Source organism: Anopheles moucheti (assembly GCF_943734755.1).
Source record: "Anopheles moucheti chromosome X unlocalized genomic scaffold, idAnoMoucSN_F20_07 X_unloc_5, whole genome shotgun sequence".
In the NCBI taxonomy this organism is placed as follows: domain Eukaryota; kingdom Metazoa; phylum Arthropoda; class Insecta; order Diptera; family Culicidae; genus Anopheles; species Anopheles moucheti.
The window spans coordinates 590,001-595,000 of record NW_026453559.1 but is presented as its reverse complement, the minus strand read 5'-3'; positions in this window follow the sequence as shown (position 1 = coordinate 595,000).

Sequence of the window (5,000 nt, the reverse complement as noted above, 5' to 3'; positions counted from 1 at the left end):
TACAAAAGTACCAAGTTCGGGTCGAGTGGTCGATGGACGTCGAAGGTGAAAATTTTTCATCATCGAAAATTTTTTCCAAAGTTGAAGCAATTGGGCCCTAGAGTATGAAAAGTGAAACCACGGATCGATTTGAGAAATAAAAATTTTTGTATGAAAAAGTCACCACTCGGGTACCTCCATACAAAAGTACCAAGTTCGGGTCGAGTGGTCGATGGACGTCGAAGGTGAAAATTTTTCATCATCGAAAATTTTTTCCAAAGTTGAAGCAATTGGGCCCTAGAGTATGAAAAGTGAAACCACGGATCGATTTGAGAAATAAAAATTTTTTGTATGGGAGGGCCCCTGCTAGAACATTTTTCCCAAGTGCGACCATTTTACCCAGTGAGTCAAAAAAAAAATTTTTTTCACGGTGACTCAAAACTTCAATATTAGACTCCCCTGAGTATGAAAAGTGAAACGAAAATCATTTTTGAGAAGAAAAAATTTTTGTATGGGAGGGCCCCTGCTAGAACATTTTTACCAAGTGCGACCATTTTACCCGGTGAGACAAAAAAAATTTTTTGTATGGGAGGGCCCCTGCTAGAACATATTTCCCAAGTGCGTCGATTTTGGGTCGCCGACACAAGCTCGGGTCAAAAAAATTTTTTTTTCACGGTGACTCAAAACATCAATTTTAGACTCCCCTGAGTATGAAAAGTGAAACGAAAATCATTTTTGAGAAGAAAAAATTTTTGTATGGGAGGGCCCCTGCTAGAACATATTTCCCAAGTGCGTCGATTTTTGGGTCGCCGACACAAGCTCGGGTCAAAAAAATTTTTTTTTCTCGGTGACTCAAAACATCAATTTTAGACTCCCCTGAGTATGAAAAGTGAAACGAAAATCATTTTTGAGAAGAAAAAATTTTTGTATGGGAGGGCCCCTGCTAGAACATTTTTCCCAAGTGCGTCGATTTTGGGTCGCCGACACAAGCTCGGGTCAAAAAAATTTTTTTTTCTCGGTGACTCAAAACATCAATTTTAGACTCCCCTGAGTATGAAAAGTGAAACGAAAATCATTTTTGAGAAATAAAAATTTTTTGTATGGGAGGGCCCCTGCTAGAACATTTTTCCCAAGTGCGACCATTTTACCCAGTGAGTCAAAAAAAAAGTTTTTTTCACGGTGACTCAAAACTTCAATATTAGACTCCCCTGAGTATGAAAAGTGAAACGAAAATCATTTTTGAGAAGAAAAAATTTTTGTATGGGAGGGCCCCTGCTAGAACATTTTTACCAAGTGCGACCATTTTACCCGGTGAGACAAAAAAAATTTTTTGTATGGGAGGGCCCCTGCTAGAACATATTTCCCAAGTGCGTCGATTTTGGGTCGCCGACACAAGCTCGGGTCAAAAAAATTTTTTTTTCACGGTGACTCAAAACATCAATTTTAGACTCCCCTGAGTATGAAAAGTGAAACGAAAATCATTTTTGAGAAGAAAAAATTTTTGTATGGGAGGGCCCCTGCTAGAACATATTTCCCAAGTGCGTCGATTTTGGGTCGCCGACACAAGCTCGGGTCAAAAAAATTTTTTTTTCTCGGTGACTCAAAACATCAATTTTAGACTCCCCTGAGTATGAAAAGTGAAACGAAAATCATTTTTGAGAAGAAAAAATTTTTGTATGGGAGGGCCCCTGCTAGAACATTTTTCCCAAGTGCGTCGATTTTGGGTCGCCGACACAAGCTCGGGTCAAAAAAATTTTTTTTTCACGGTGACTCAAAACATCAATTTTAGACTCCCCTGAGTATGAAAAGTGAAACGAAAATCATTTTTGAGAAGAAAAAATTTTTGTATGGGAGGGCCCCTGCTAGAACATATTTCCCAAGTGCGTCGATTTTGGGTCGCCGACACAAGCTCGGGTCAAAAAAATTTTTTTTTCTCGGTGACTCAAAACATCAATTTTAGACTCCCCTGAGTATGAAAAGTGAAACGAAAATCATTTTTGAGAAGAAAAAATTTTTGTATGGGAGGGCCCCTGCTAGAACATTTTTCCCAAGTGCGTCGATTTTGGGTCGCCGACACAAGCTCGGGTCAAAAAAATTTTTTTTTCTCGGTGACTCAAAACATCAATTTTAGACTCCCCTGAGTATGAAAAGTGAAACGAAAATCATTTTTGAGATGAAAAAATTTTTGTATGGGAGGGCCCCTGCTAGAACATTTTTCCCAAGTGCGTCGATTTTGGGTCGCCGACACAAGCTCGGGTCAAAAAAATTTTTTTTTCACGGTGACTCAAAACATCAATTTTAGACTCCCCTGAGTATGAAAAGTGAAACGAAAATCATTTTTGAGAAGAAAAAATTTTTGTATGGGAGGGCCCCTGCTAGAACATATTTCCCAAGTGCGTCGATTTTGGGTCGCCGACACAAGCTCGGGTCAAAAAAATTTTTTTTTCTCGGTGACTCAAAACATCAATTTTAGACTCCCCTGAGTATGAAAAGTGAAACGAAAATCATTTTTGAGAAGAAAAAATTTTTGTATGGGAGGGCCCCTGCTAGAACATTTTTCCCAAGTGCGTCGATTTTGGGTCGCCGACACAAGCTCGGGTCAAAAAAATTTTTTTTTCTCGGTGACTCAAAACATCAATTTTAGACTCCCCTGAGTATGAAAAGTGAAACGAAAATCATTTTTGAGATGAAAAAATTTTTGTATGGGAGGGCCCCTGCTAGAACATTTTTCCCAAGTGCGTCGATTTTGGGTCGCCGACACAAGCTCGGGTCAAAAAAAATTTTTTTTCTCGGTGACTCAAAACATCAATTTTAGACTCCCCTGAGTATGAAAAGTGAAACGAAAATCATTTTTGAGAAGAAAAAATTTTTGTATGGGAGGGCCCCTGCTAGAACATTTTTCCCAAGTGCGTCGATTTTGGGTCGCCGACACAAGCTCGGGTCAAAAAATTTTTTTTTTCACGGTGACTCAAAACATCAATTTTAGACTCCCCTGAGTATGAAAAGTGAAACGAAAATCATTTTTGAGAAGAAAAAATTTTTGTATGGGAGGGCCCCTGCTAGAACATATTTCCCAAGTGCGTCGATTTTGGGTCGCCGACACAAGCTCGGGTCAAAAAATTTTTTTTTTCACGGTGACTCAAAACATCAATTTTAGACTCCCCTGAGTATGAAAAGTGAAACGAAAATCATTTTTGAGAAGAAAAAATTTTTGTATGGGAGGGCCCCTGCTAGAACATTTTTCCCAAGTGCGTCGATTTTGGGTCGCCGACACAAGCTCGGGTCAAAAAAATTTTTTTTTCACGGTGACTCAAAACATCAATTTTAGACTCCCCTGAGTATGAAAAGTGAAACGAAAATCATTTTTGAGAAGAAAAAATTTTTGTATGGGAGGGCCCCTGCTAGAACATTTTTCCCAAGTGCGTCGATTTTGGGTCGCCGACACAAGCTCGGGTCAAAAAAATTTTTTTTTCTCGGTGACTCAAAACATCAATTTTAGACTCCCCTGAGTATGAAAAGTGAAACGAAAATCATTTTTGAGAAGAAAAAATTTTTGTATGGGAGGGCCCCTGCTAGAACATTTTTCCCAAGTGCGTCGATTTTGGGTCGCCGACACAAGCTCGGGTCAAAAAATTTTTTTTTTCACGGTGACTCAAAACATCAATTTTAGACTCCCCTGAGTATGAAAAGTGAAACGAAAATCATTTTTGAGAAGAAAAAATTTTTGTATGGGAGGGCCCCTGCTAGAACATTTTTCCCAAGTGCGTCGATTTTGGGTCGCCGACACAAGCTCGGGTCAAAAAAATTTTTTTTTCTCGGTGACTCAAAACATCAATTTTAGACTCCCCTGAGTATGAAAAGTGAAACGAAAATCATTTTTGAGAAGAAAAAATTTTTGTATGGGAGGGCCCCTGCTAGAACATTTTTCCCAAGTGCGTCGATTTTGGGTCGCCGACACAAGCTCGGGTCAAAAAAATTTTTTTTTCACGGTGACTCAAAACATCAATTTTAGACTCCCCTGAGTATGAAAAGTGAAACGAAAATCATTTTTGAGAAGAAAAAAATTTGTATGGGAGGGCCCCTGCTAGAACATTTTTCCCAAGTAAATTCGATTTTACCCGGTGAGTCAAAAAATTTTGATAAAAATATTTTTCCAAAATCGTGTTCATTGCCTATTATAAGGGACCAGGTCAGCTCACACGCATTTTTGGAGACCATATGGAAAGTGCGTCTGGGATTGCGGAAATTAAGTTTAGAGTGTTAAATGATGGTTTCGCAATCCCGAAAGGCTCAAAATCCACCCTAAGGTTCCCCGGGTGAAATGTGGTTTCCAAGGTGTGAGCACTATCGGTGATAGAGTTGGAATGTGATTTCCAGAGCGCAGGGCGACTGGGCTAGAGCGAAAATCATAGACAAAGGTAAGTATTGGACTGAACGACTCGAAGCAAACGAAAATCATAGACAAGGGTAATGGACTGAACGACTCGAAGCAAACGAAAATCACATACAAGAGTAATGGACTGAACAAATCGAAGCAAACGAAAATCACATACAAGAGTAATGGACTGAACGAATCGAAGCAAACGAAAACCACAGACAAGAGTAATAGAGTGAACGAATCGAAGCAAACGAAAACCAAAGACAAGAGTAATAGAGTGAACGAATCGAAGCAAACGAAAACCACAGACAAGAGTAATAGAGTGAACGAATCGAAGCAAACGAAAGTCATGGACAAGAGTACTGAAAATCGGACCAAACCTCTAGAAGCACACGAAAATCATGGACAAGAGTACTCAAAAACACGGACCAAACCTATGGAAGCACACGAAAACCATGAACACAGGGATAACTGAGAACGAACCTACCTATCAGAGCATGTGAAAGCATGGACAAGAGTACTGAAAATCGGACCAAACCTCTAGAAGCACACGAAAATCATGGACAAGAGTACTCAAAAACACGGACCAAACCTATGGAAGCACACGAAAACCATGAACACAGGGATAACTGAGAACGAACCT